This window comes from Amblyomma mixtum, chromosome 6 (genome assembly GCF_055824585.1).
Source record: "Amblyomma mixtum isolate Tamu chromosome 6, ASM5582458v1, whole genome shotgun sequence".
In the NCBI taxonomy this organism is placed as follows: Eukaryota; Metazoa; Arthropoda; class Arachnida; order Ixodida; family Ixodidae; genus Amblyomma; species Amblyomma mixtum.
Genome location: NC_143017.1, coordinates 138529410 through 138542940, shown reverse-complemented (window position 1 = coordinate 138542940; position 13531 = coordinate 138529410). Strand labels below are relative to the sequence as shown.

The 13531-nt window shown below is 51.9% G+C and overlaps 2 non-coding genes across 2 annotated transcripts; both read left to right on the top strand.

Moving 5' to 3' along the window:
* Positions 1-548: 548 nt before the first annotated feature.
* On the top strand, positions 549-620 carry TRNAD-GUC (transfer RNA aspartic acid (anticodon GUC)). The gene has a single exon. It is a non-coding gene; the product is annotated as a tRNA-Asp (tRNA).
* Positions 621-763: 143 nt separating this feature from the next.
* On the top strand, positions 764-835 carry TRNAD-GUC (transfer RNA aspartic acid (anticodon GUC)). Its single transcript has one exon. It is a non-coding gene; the product is annotated as a tRNA-Asp (tRNA).
* Positions 836-13531: the final 12696 nt, after the last annotated feature.

Genomic DNA, 13531 nt, shown 5'->3' with positions numbered 1-13531 from the left:
CCAAGACGGCAGCGAAAAAAAAAAGCCAGTCGACACACCTTGCCCAGAATTGGGAAGAGAAAGGCCGGACAGGAGACGGGAGTCGAGTTTGGGGGGGGGGAGGGGGGCTACTGCCCACAGCCTTCCAGTCCGACTAAAAAAAGAAACTTCGGGGAGCTTCCTTTGTTGTTAGTCACCCCTGCCCTGACTATGGTGCCGCGTACACGGGGGGAAGACGCCGTCAAAATTCGCGGCTGTCTACAGCCCCGACAAAGCAACAACTGCATGCACGCTTCCGCTGCGTGCGCGCTAGGCGCGGTTCTGATTGGTAGCGCCCAATCTGGGCACTGGGTGAGTGAAATGGGCGAGTGAAATGCGTTTTCGTCCGAGCTTTTCATTTCGAATTTTCAGAGTGGAATAACTTTTGTTTGCATGCTCCGATTTCAATAATTCTTTTTGCTCTGGTCTCTGAAAAGCGTGATGAATCTATTTGATGATATTAACTGGTACTGAGGAAATCATCGCGGTGCCCCTTTAAGGACGCGGTGTGAGGCTCTCCTTCCCATCCTTCCTCGTTAGTATAGTGGTCAGTATCCCCGCCTGTCACGCGGGAGACCGGGGTTCGATTCCCCGACGGGGAGCTTATTTTTTTTCTTCCTTATCTCATGTGCTCTGTGCACACTGCATACTTTCCTCCTTACCACTTCTGCCCATGGCCGATAGTCTAATGCACAGCGAGATTCTCTCTGTTAAGGACGCGGTGTGAGGCTCTCCTTCCCATCCTTCCTCGTTAGTATAGTGGCCAGTATCCCCGCCTGTCACGCGGGAGACCGGGGTTCGATTCCCCGACGGGGAGCTTATTTTTTTTTCTTCCTTCTCTCATGTGCTCTGTGCACACTGCATACTTTCCTCCTTACCACTTCTGCCCATGGCCGATAGTCTAATGCACAGCGAGATTCTCTCTGTTAAGGACGCGGTGTGATGCCATTTTCCCCCATCCCTCCTAGTTAGTATAGTGGCTAGTATCCCCGCCTGTCACGCGGGAGACCGGGGTACAAGTCGTCGACAAGGAGCTTTGTTTTTTTTTTATTTTTTATGCGAAGCATACTACTTTAGCTACCACTTCAGCCCTTCACCGTGGTTATGCGCCTCCAAATCGCGTGATACATGACGTCACACCACAGTGGAGAAACGGGAGCCCACCTCGCGCCGTCGCTGTGGTTGTGCGACTCCATATCACGTGACACGATGATGGCACACCACGTGACACGATGACGTCACGGCAGTGGAGAAACGGGGGCCCACCTCGCGCCGTCGCTGTGGTTGTGCGCCTCCAAATCACGTGATACATGACGTTACACCACGTGACACGATGACGTCACGACAATGGAGAAACGGGGGTCCACCCCGCGCCGTCGCTGTGGTTGTGCGCCTCCAAATCACGTGATACATGACGTCACACCACGTGACTTGATGACGTCACGACAGTGGAGAAACGGGGGCCCACCTCGCGCCGTCGCTGTGGTTGTGCGCCTCCAAATTACGCGACACGATGATGCTTCGCATTCTCCAGGCTTAACCAAGTTAAGCCTGCCGTCCTTTTTTTTTTTACCGAAAAGCTCCACTTCTCGCATGCAAAACTGAAGGTCAAAGGAGGCTTGAATCTGACCTCTAACTGGAGGCTCACCGGAGGTGTGGCTGTGACGTCATACCACGTGACTTTCGCAGCTGTTATCGATTGTTCCGCCGCTGCTCCGACTGCTTCCTCTCGCCAGTTGTGTCGCGTGACTAACCACGTGATTCTCACACCGCAGAGACATGGAGACAGAACCAACATTTTTAGACAGAACCGGTCACCGGGAGGAGTTCTTCGACCGAGCGTCACGAAGCCGCGGTGGCTAGAGATGAGTCGCGAAAGCGCGCTCGTCTAGTTGATGAAGAACGGGAGGTACTACGTCTGGAGAAGGAGCGGCACCGGCAACAAGAGTATCTCAAGCCGACAGGGGCAGCGGATGCCAACATCTCCGTGTCGACATTGGCCACTGGTTCGGTTGCCTTTCGCTCCGTACGTAACCTGGCTCAGCCGAGTTGAGCAACAGCCATTTTTAATTCTTCTTTCCCTGCCTCCATCTCTCTTCTGCTCCGTGTACACTGCACACTTATCGCTTAACCACTGTTGCCCTATTCCGGAACTGAACGCACAGCTCATCCCTCTATGACAAGACAGTGACACCACTTCCGGCAACTGAGCGTGACGGATGTGTGTGTGTCACGGGCTCCGTCAGAGCTGCTCGCGCGACACAGTTGGGCCGCGCAAACAGCCCAGCCAATAATACACTCTGGGGGGCTAGTTGGTGAACGGTTTTGAAAAAAGGAAATGCGCAAAACAGACATAAAAGGAGGAAGACAGACGAAACAATGTGTCGGTCCCCCTCTCTGCTCTTGCCTTTTGAAGCGAAAAGCTTCACTAGGCTCGTCAACAACGCGCTTCGCGTGAGCCACCCCTCGGCGCCGCCGCGGCGCGCCCTTCCTCCTCTTCGCCACCGGTTTACCCTTCGCCGCTGCTAGCGGTTCTTATCGCGTTATCGCAAGGCGTTGCGATAACGCCCGAGCGGCGGAGGCGGACTTCAGAGGCCCCGCGCCGCGGCGCGCGCTCCGTCGTTACTTCTCCTCCTCGCCATCGGTTAACCGCTTGGGACGGTTGGGACGGCGGTCTCCGTCCCAAGAGAAAGTTCTTTCGCAAGGCGTTGCGAAAACGCACGCGTGAGCGGCGGCGGCGGCCGTAGAAGAGGCGCAGACATTCGCCATGGAAGGAAGAAAAGAAGACCCAGAAGTGGTAGCGATGGAGTTGGCTCAAAATCTACACCGCTGTCGTGGTGCTCCCAGTGCATTGTGCGCGAACTGCGACAGCTATAACGTCAAACAAAGCATAACTGCAGCTTTTCGCTTGTATATCCAGGCTTAACCAGAGCTAAGCCACTGCCAATTTTTTTTCGTATATATTCACTCGCTTTCCAAGTTGCGCTTGTTTCTTCTGTCTTACTTCTGTGCTGTCTGTTTTGAGCTTCGTCTTTTTTCAAAAGCCCAGTCATTGCAAAGTTGTCCAGAGCATGTCCTCAGGATGACTCAGTCAGGCTGTTCAGACATCGTCGGCTAGTCCTCAACTGGTCCTCAAGCAGTCCAAACGGGAAGGTTTCAGGACCTTTTCCGTACCCTTCCTGGTCTAACTTCGACAGGCTTTGTTTTATGCTATGCTCGAATTACAAGAAAGATTTGGCACAAAAACTTGGCGGAATTAAGCACTATGACAAAATGTGCATGCATGGCTGCCGTCTTTTGTTCCTAGACTTTTGAAAACGTGTCCACTTGTGCAGTATAGTTAGTCTAAAAGCCTTGGCAACGAGATCACTCTTAGCGAAAATTTCTCACTCTTATCAGTGCTTGCGTAGCAAAAATCCATAAAGTAAGTTGTCTTTTCCTGCAAAGCTTGTCCGACACAAACCAGTTATGGAACTTTTCACTGAATAACCCTGTTTCTACCCGGATTTGAGTTTTAAAAATGCCGCCAGACTTTTACTCCCCCCCCCCCCCCCCCCCCCCTCCGAAAAGTATATGCAGAAGCATGCGCATGAAGCGCCTCGCATCAGTTAGTACCCTGGGTATCCACCGTGAGCACAATAAACGACTCGACCCTCATTTGAATGTGCAGATTTGATGGCGTGACAAGTTGCAGAATTAAATAGGCGGGTTGAGGCTGCAGTCCGGCCCGGTATGCTGATTGCCCACATGTGGGTAATGAAGGCCACCGATATTTCCCATCGTATTGGCAGCCTATCTCACCCTAAAGGGCTCACCCAATAAGGGATGGAAAAATGAGGACGCTGCGGGACATGTAACGCTAGGTAACATGACGACACATTGGCGCGTGACAATTGTCAGACTAGGCCTCACATACCTGACAGAGGAGTGGCCTGGCCGGCGATGTGGCTCGAAGGCGCAGAGCGCGAACGTTTTGACCGCGCGATGCAAACGAATCGCATATCACCACTGATGGTAGTGCTGGTAGTGGCAGAGTAAAGCTTATCACATATCAATATTGCCACAAATCCCTGTAATGTTCGTTTGTTCACACTCAAAGCCGCCGGCACTGGGCTTTATCATATTATTTGTGAAGTGACATATGCGACCAGACTTATCTTTGATGATCGCAGCCACGCGCGACTGATTCCGCTCTGTTCCAGGCTTTGGCGGCTTGTCTGGGGGGTTCCTTGCCTGCTTCAAATTGAGCGTGGACGAGAGCGGCAAGCATTATCTTCGACGACCGCCGATCACGCTGAGCGTAGCACACCGCCGCCGAGTCATTCAGTTCTTTGTAGGCGCAGATCCGCCCAGTAAGCAGTTTCTTTTGGAAGCCCTTTTCGCTGTCTTTGTGACTGCTGGACTTCAAATGCGTCTGCCCACTCGAAAGCTTTTCTCTTCGCACTGCAGGCATCCTCATACTGTTGCGTGTGTCTTCAGTGAATCTTGTGAAATCTCTCCGGTGATCCTTGAAGGTGCAGAGAGCTAAAAGGTGGCTACAGACAAGAGCATGGTGCTGTGTATTACAAGGTACTGTAATGGGAACGACCGGCAGTCGTTCACGCGGTGCGACGAAGAGGTGAACGAAGTGCTGTGCTGGTTCCTGAGTGACTCCTGGGTGTGTGCCTGCCGTGACGCGTCTTCGATCAACGGCCTCCGACCTGAGCTTCGAAGACGCACCCGTACAGTATACCTAAACGTGCTTCTATGCCAAGAAGTCACGAATGCCTGACTTTTTTTGTATTGTATTTAATTCAATCGATTCGCTGTTAGTTTACAATCTTTTCTGCACCATCTCGGATATTGTGGATAGGCTAAAACTTAAAATAAAAACAAAAAATTACCAATACTGGCCACGGTCTGCGGCGTCCTGTATTACTCCGCTGACCAGTTACAAGAGTCAACAAAATCAGCTTAAGTTTTTAAGTACCAAACAAGCCAGAGGCATCATAATTCTTAAGCTTATGATTTTCTCTCGTCTCTAGTTTCTTATTCAGCGCTGCTGAATATGGGCGAAGCTTCCCTACAGACTTGAGCTCTATCCGATTATAGTTTTTCAATTCGTATGTGTCGTTTTTTGTCGCGCACACTAGTCTTGGCGGTGTTGAGCTTGAAAAAATGGGACATACAGCTGTAGTGCTAATTTATGCAGTTAACGTGAAGAATACTAGCCGCGGTTCATCATCCAATAGCAACCTGTGGTCATTTATTTTATGCGAAGCGTACTAAAATAGCCCAACCGAGCTCCTCGAGCGCGGCGGTGTCGTTACCATTGACCTTTCGTGACCTCCATGTCATACCACGTGATGCGCGACGTCACAGCAGATGAAAAAATTACCGACGATTACGTTACTTCCTAATGCGAAATTTGAGCGCAGCAAATAAGCTGTGTCACCTTTTCGATAGATTTGAGGCAAAGAAATCGAGCAACACATGTATGCGCTATCACAGATTTTTTTTTTTTATTTTTCACACGTATTCTTTTAACAAAGACTCCACTAACATTTCTTGACAGTCATGAAGGAAGCTTTGTGGTCAGAGAAATAGAGTGATATATGTTCGAATTGGTACACCAATGCTTGATTCTCAAAGACGAGATCTATACAAGTGCCTCGCGAGGTTGTCACAGCCGTGGGACGCGTTACGAGCGAGAGGAACGGGATGTTCTCCCGCATAAGTGTTAGGAAATTGCTGTTTGTCTTTATGTCAATATTAAAGTCCCCCACTACTAACATCGGTGTGGATCGATGGACGGTTAATGCGAGTTGCAGGAAGTGCACGACCTCTTTCGTGAGTGCGGTAGGGGCGAAGTAGGCAGCTACTACCAGCAAGCCGTTGGGCAACTTTGCGGCGCACAGTTCGCCAACTTCATGTGACATGCCAAACATTTCGACTGGTATTGCAGAGAGACCTGTGCGCAAGTAGATAGCGACTCCCGCCGCTCTGTTGTGGTCTCTGCGAGCACCACAGCAGTATAGGAAATCTATGATTTCGAGAGGCTCTTCGGGATCCATCCAGGTTTCAGCAAAGCAAAGTACAGAGGAATGGCGCAGAATGTGATCGTGGTGTACGTCCTTGGCATGTGCGGCAAGGGAGCGTACGTTAAGAATGTGGTTGTGAATGATGAATCAAGTGCTGCCAGCGAATGACGCGTCCATTGGCTGTCTGCGTGTGTTACTGATGTGTGGTTAACATGTTAAGCTTCGCCTGTAAGAGTGGAACGCGACAGCGTCTTGCAACGCTGCCAGGGAGTCCACAGAACGCCATCGCCAATTCGGCTGTACGCCTTGCTGGACGGTAAATTTATTTTTTGAGGAAAGGAAATGTATCTCTCTCGCATATCTGGGTGGACACCTGCACCTCGCCGTAAGGGAAAGGGGGAAGATGGGAGTGAACGAAGACGCCGTATTAGCTAGACGCGCCTTTGTTCATTCCAAACCATTCAGCTGGCATTACGGAGTGGCTAGCGTGCTCGTATCGCACTCCAGAGACCCTGGTTCGATTCCCCAACTCGACCAATTTCGTTCTCGGTTTTATTGATTTATGCGGTCTAACTAGAAAGGTTAATGGCTATTTCATATTTATATTCTTGTATTTCTATCCATCGTGTTCTGTCATTAACCTGTCAATTGTTGGAACTTGTCTAGGATGTTCGACACAACGTATATGAAACGAGCAACGTCTTACTGAGTGGGGAAGTGCGTGGTGGTGGAGGGAACGCGGCTTCGTACTTATCTGTTTTTTTTTCAGCAGCGTCTCCTTCCGCGGACGCTGTTGTCGCTGCGGCGCGCGTCTTTTCTTTTCTTTTCTTCTGACCTCTTCATTCTCCTCTATATTAATTAGGCTAATTGATTAATTAAGCAATTAACTAAACTCAGTCCAACTTAGTTGCAGCATCAATATACGATCCCTTTGATTGGTTGCATGGTTACTAGCCAAAGTACAATTGGCCCCATTTGAAATTCGCGCACTGTGACGTCACGAGCATTTCGACCAATTGAAAAGCGTGACATTGGGGGCGGAGCTGGTTACGAGGCCGACGCCGACGCGAAACCCAGGAACGGACGCCAAAGAGCTGCGCTCTAAAACGGGGGGCCCAACTCGCGCCGTCGCGCGAGGCGTCGTGACCAAGGATGACCAGGAAGACGAAGTGTCCCTGCTACGGTGGCTGCACATCGCTCCAGTGAAAAATCTCGCCATCCGCGTAAATACGTTCCTTATAACAAGCGAACTGACTTCATACCATCTGAAGAAGCTTCCGAAGCTCATGCGCCGTCTGGCTGTGTGGCATTGACAGAATGTCCCACAGTCATCCCTGCAACTGGACTGTGCTCCGAGACTAGGCCTAGGGCCTCCGGTGACGCGCTGGCGGGGGTAACTCCGCCGGTGTCGCTCGTCGCGACGGCTTCAGCAGCACCTCTTCTGACAACTGAGCCTGGGTCCCAACTCCTGGTTCCTGCTCCCGGTCCATCAGCGGCAGCGCACATCCCGCCTTCTCCAAATGTTTCTCAGCCCGTGAGCGATCTGCCCTCTGGGCGGAACACGGCAATGGCTACCCAGCCTCCACTTTTGGACGGGGCCTCAACCGCGCTGCGTGAGGAGGAGAGCTCTCCAATGGACATGACTTCAGCACCTGCACCCGTGACTCCGGCTTCTCGCGGTTCTCAAAAGCGTCCATCAGGGGACACTGCACAGGATTCATCTTTGGCCAACAACAGCTCACAAGGCAAGCGTTCCTGCTTAGCGAATGCCAGCCACGTTGTATCGACGCCTGGATCGGCATCGTATAAAGTGGCCATTAAAGCTCTGGCAAACACAAGCCTCACAGACATCCCGAACAGGATCCTTCAGGCAAACCTGGACGCTTGTCTTGGAACCAAAGGTTTTCGTGGCTTCACGGCTAGAACGAAATCCAATACCATCGCTGTGTGGCTCCCGACTCTGGCTGCCGTCGAGCGTCTGCAAACGCTCAAGTGTATATCGATTACAAGCGAGATCTCGGTGCCTGTCCAGGTGTACCTTGTAGAAGGTTCGGACCTACAACGGTGTGTTGTGTACAACGTCGACGTCGCCGAAGACCAGGCAACCCTACAGCGTGAGCTATACTGCCCTTCGCACCGTGTTATCCAAGCGCGGTATATGGGCAAAGGGCGCTCCTGTATCGTCACACTGCAAGGCCCACCAACTCCTCCAGAACGCCTTTACTATTATGGCTGTATTCTGCGACCTCGGCCATACAAACCGAGCGCTGTCTACTGCTACAGTTGCTTCAGATCTGACCACATGCGCCGATCATGCCCTTTTACAACTCAAGATCAGGCTACGCCACAAGGCACTCCGTCTTACCGTTGCGGACTTTGCAAGACCGACGACCATGAGATCACCTCTCCAACCTGCCCAACAAAACAAAAGGCAACTGAAAAGGTTCGGCGTAGGATACATAAACTCGTGCCTCCACCTGAAAATGCAGCACCGATACAGACATCCAACAGGTTTGCGGCCCTCCAGTGGGATGACGACGACTGGCCAGAGCTTTCCGAGTCCAATCCGCCTGCAGCCTCTGTTCAACTGTCTTACAGAGATAAAGTGCGCAAGGATCGCCGTCGCCTTCAGGCTACAAAAAATACCAGCATGCTGGAGCCACTGCCTGAGGACATGGCAGCAGTTGACGACCAAATCGCACGCCTTTTAGCCGAGGTTTCTAAGCTACGACAGCGCCGTGAGCTGCTTGCTCGTCGAAGACCAACAGCGGAATCCAACCCCGCGCCACTGAGTGCTGCCGCACCGTCGACTACGTCCAGCCCTCACGCGTTGTTTGCTGACTCTACCATGTCTTCTGCTGCACTGCGGGATAATTCTACAACATCCCTCCTCCGATTTATGGTAACCCAGTTATCTAACCTGACATCCGTTCTTTTACAACGCTTGGACGCTTAATCGAAAATGGCGAGTACACGTTCTTGTGGCGTGCTCCAGTGGAACTGCAGAGGCCTCTCCACAAAGCTGGGAGAGCTGAAATATCGACTTCGCATGAACAAGCTCCAGGTGTGGGCCCTGCAACTGCAGGAGACCAATGCCTTGCCATCCATTCCGGGCTTTAATGGATACATGTCTCCATCAATGACCGACCGTCGTGTGCACACTGCAGCCCCTCCAGGAAAGGCGGCGGTATATGTCGATACGCGCTTTCCTCAAGTTCGCCTCTCCCTAGAAAAATGGTGCACCTCATATCAGGAGGTAGTTGCAGTGGCCGTGAAGTTTCCCAAGGCAACTGTTGTAGTCGTGTCATGCTATGTAAGGCCCGCCGGTGGAGCTTCCTCCCGCATTAATCTGGGGTGGTTATTAACTCTGCGACGACAACACCCAGGGTGCCCTATTTTAGTCGGTGGTGACTTTAACGCCCCTCACCCAGACTGGGGATACCCCACTTCTAGCCCCCGTGGTAGGCGTGTGCGGGACGCCTTCGCGGATGCGTTGCTTGTATTACTCAACCATCCCGATTCAGCAACGCGGGCTGTGCGCCATGCTCGCAGTCCAACGTATGCTCCGGACCTTACGTGGTGGTCCGGTCCCGGCACTCCCTCGTGGCACCTGGAGCCTGACTGCTGGGGTAGTGACCACCATCCTATCATCATCGGTCTTCATCCGTTACGAGCCCGCCGATTACGCCGTAGGTGTTCTGTGGTAAATTGGGACACCTTTCGCACCACGCTCGAAGATCTCTCTGTGCAGTCATCTACACTGCGTATGGACTGCATACAAACTGCGCTCAACAAGGCTACAACTGTCACCTGGACAGACGTCAATCGTCCGGCGCCGGATGTGGGTCTGCTTAACTTGTGGGCTGCTCGCCGACAAGCGGAGATGGCAGCTTCCCGAGACTCGACTTCTGCACAAGCACGCACAAGGCTGAATTACCTTACTGCCAAGGCTCGCAGATATGAACGTGATCTATCGCGAAGGCAGTGGCATGCGTGGTGTGACCAGTTTTCGACACAGTCATCGAATGCTTCTTTATGGCGAACATTTCGCGCTATGGAACATGGTTCTCGTCGTCCTGACGCAGCGGCCACAGCATGCTTCGCTGCTAACTTAGCTCCGGATGATTTCGCAAGAGAAGCAGCGCGGAAGTTTTTTCCGAAGTATGACGTGTTGCCTCCAAGGACCGCAGGAGCCTCCTTGGCTGGCATTCCAGCATATGTCGACAGGCTACCATCTACAGCCGACGCCGAGGGTATCGCAAGCCCATTTTCCATGCCCGAGTTGCTTGCAGCAATAGATGAGGCCCGTCGGAAGACTGCACCCGGCCCGGACTCCATTCCGTACGAGGTGTACAAGAACATGAGTTCCGCTCTACTGCCTCAACTCCTCGCCACCATCAACAAGGTATGGATAGAAGGCGTCGTACCAGAAACTTGGAAATCGGCTATTGTGATCCCCATCCCAAAGCCAGGGAAGCCGCCGACAGACCTTGGTAATTTCCGGCCTATATCGCTTACGCCCACTTTGTGCAAGCTTACTGAAAAGATGCTTGCCACACGCCTGTCGTGGTGGCTTGAGCACCACGGTTTCTATCACCCCGCCCAAATCGGCTTTCGAACGTCCATAGGTACAGAAGATGGATTGGCTGTCTTGGCGTCATCAGTTCTAGCATCAACACGCAGCCACAATGTGCGTACCGTACTGGCCATGGACGTTGAAAAGGCGTACGACAATATCAGTCATGCTGCTATCCTGGAATCACTTGACATGCTGCATTTCCCCGTTAGAGTGCGCAATTTTGTAAAATCCTTTCTGGAAGGCCGACACTTTGCCATACGCCTCAGTGGTGAGGCCGTCGGATCCTTTGTGCCTCTTCGCGGTGTGCCCCAGGGATCGGTACTATCGCCCACATTATTTAATATTACTTTTATCCCCCTTGCTTGGCGCTTACATGAAGTGACTGATATTAAGTTTTTATTGTACGCTGATGACATCACTGTGTGGAGCACCCACCACGACCTGTTGACTCAAGCCTCGGCCCTACAGTCAGCCCTAGATATAACGTCGACTTATGCCTCTTCAATTGGTCTTCAGCTTTCAGTGAGCAAAACTACGTATGTGTCTGTTGCCAACCGCTGGGGACGCCGTAAACTCGCTGCGACACCAATTCGTCTCCATCTATCGGGAACTCCACTTCAAGAAAGTTCGATAGTCAAAATATTGGGCTTGACGATTCACGAGTCAGGAACAGGGACTGCTTGGCTTTCTCGAGCTAAAAAGCAAGCGATTCAGGCGTTAGGTCTGATTAGACGAATTGCTCCTAAAACAGGCGGCGCCCGCTCTCATGTTGCAAGGCAGTTGGTGCGGGCGGTTGTGCAACCGCGCCTCGTGTACCAAGCCCAATTCCAGCATTTGACGAGGGCTCAGTGGGATCGCCTTGAAGCCGTTAATCGAGAGGCAATGAGGGTCATCACTTGCCTTCCCCGCATAACCCCGATCGTGGCGCTCCAAGAACATGCGCAGCTGAATACTCTAGATGAGCTGGTGCAGCAAAGGCGTGATGCTCGCCGGCTTAAGTCTAACCTTACACACGCAACGTGTGCACTCAGGGCGTATGCTTCCTCGCACTCCATTCGACAGCCGCCTCCGCCAGTTCTCCCTCCTTGGCATTTTGTGCAGCTAAGCGATAACAAACCAACAGATCTAAGTCGGCCATCATCTACCCTCGCGGCGGCGTCGTTTCGCGAACGAATTGCACAAGACGCCCATCTGCCGTATGGCTCCATCGTTTTATACGTTGACGCAGGCATCCAGGCTTGCGAAACCACTACTGCAATTTACTGCCCTTGCAAGCCTGCCCTCAACAAAACGTCCAGGTTTCGCTTCCCAGAACCTCCTTCCTCCTTCTGTGTGGAGATGCTTGCTGTTCAAGAGGCACTATGCTCAGTGGCCGCCGTTCCCCTACTACCTACGGCTCGCATTGTCATCCGCACCGACGCTCTTCAAGTCATACGCCTACTACGACGCGTCAGTCGCACCCCAGGCATTTGCCAGGACATCCACCGTCTCGCGGCACGCATCCCGCAGCCAATCCGAATTCAGTGGGTCCCACGAGACCTCCTGAGTTCGCAAAGCCGTGCAGATTCTGCGACCCACCTTGTGACCCCAACTTCGTCTTCGCCTCGAGTCCTAACACTGGATGACACCACCCTCCTTTTAACAAAAAAGGAACACCTCCGGCGCCACACACGTGCTCTAATCCCTCCGTGTGCGGTAACCCTCCCCCGTGGTCTTACCCGTGCAGAGGAGGTTGCGCTTCGGAGGATCCGGGTCGGGGTTGCCCTAACTCCGGCCGTTACACGAATGTGGCCGCAATTCGAAGGTGTATTTCCCCGCCCCGGGTGTCCAGTCTGCAAGAACAGAAATCTTGAGGCCGACATTCACCACCTGCTGTGGGTTTGCCCGGCGCTGAAGCCTACAAGAATTCGGCACCTGGCGGCAGCGGGTCTTTCGCCCGATAACAGTGCTTCATACACCGCTTGGACACAAGGACCTCATCATCGTTCCCTGCTCGATTTCATTAGATCAGCGAACCTTCACTCATTTATTTAGGCATCCTCATTTATCATTACATGTCGTTTTATGCCCTGAGGCAATAAACATCGCATTAAAAAAAAAAGATGACCACGTGGTGCGTGACGTCACAGCAGATGAGAAACGGGGGCCCAGCTCGCGCCGTCGCGCGAGGCGTCGCGTCCAATGTGTTTCCTGCTTCTGCCGCTAGGTGCGCTGTAGTGAACACGTGATGCTGGAGCGGCGGTATACAAGGGGGTGCTCCTGCCTCTGCTAGGCGTACACGGGATAGAGATGCCTCCTGGAGATAGGGCTGCTCGTTGGAATGAGAAGCAAAAGTTGCGGCGTGCTACAGAGACTGATGAAGAGCGTGAAGAACGTCTAGCCAAGCGGCGTGCTCGATATGCAACTCGGCGACAATATGCTTCGCATCTGACTAGGCTTAACCTAAGCTAAGCCTCAGCCATTTTTTTTTAACCCAAAAGTTCATTATATAGCTCAGATGTGTCCGCAGAACTGGTCCGCGAAATGTCTCCAAACGATGACGTCACTTCATATGAATGAATGGTTGGTTGGTGTAATGAATATGTAAAAGTTTAATGATAGTGAGTAATAAATTTATTATGTGAAATGTCATGATGAAGAATGATGTCACACCCTTAATGGGTAAACTCAATTAAAATAAATTTGTTAATTAGTGCAGTTGAAAATAACGAAATGGAAAACGATGACGCCATCACTAACTAGTGTTACTAATTAAGTGAAGTAATTAGTGGGTCATGTGACATCACTAAAAATGGCAGGTGTCAAGGTGATGACGTTACACAAAAAGCCACGTGACAAGATGACTACGTGTCAAGGTAGTTGTCAAGCTATGACTACGTGTTACGTGTCAAAGAAGTGACGCCACACCAAAGTC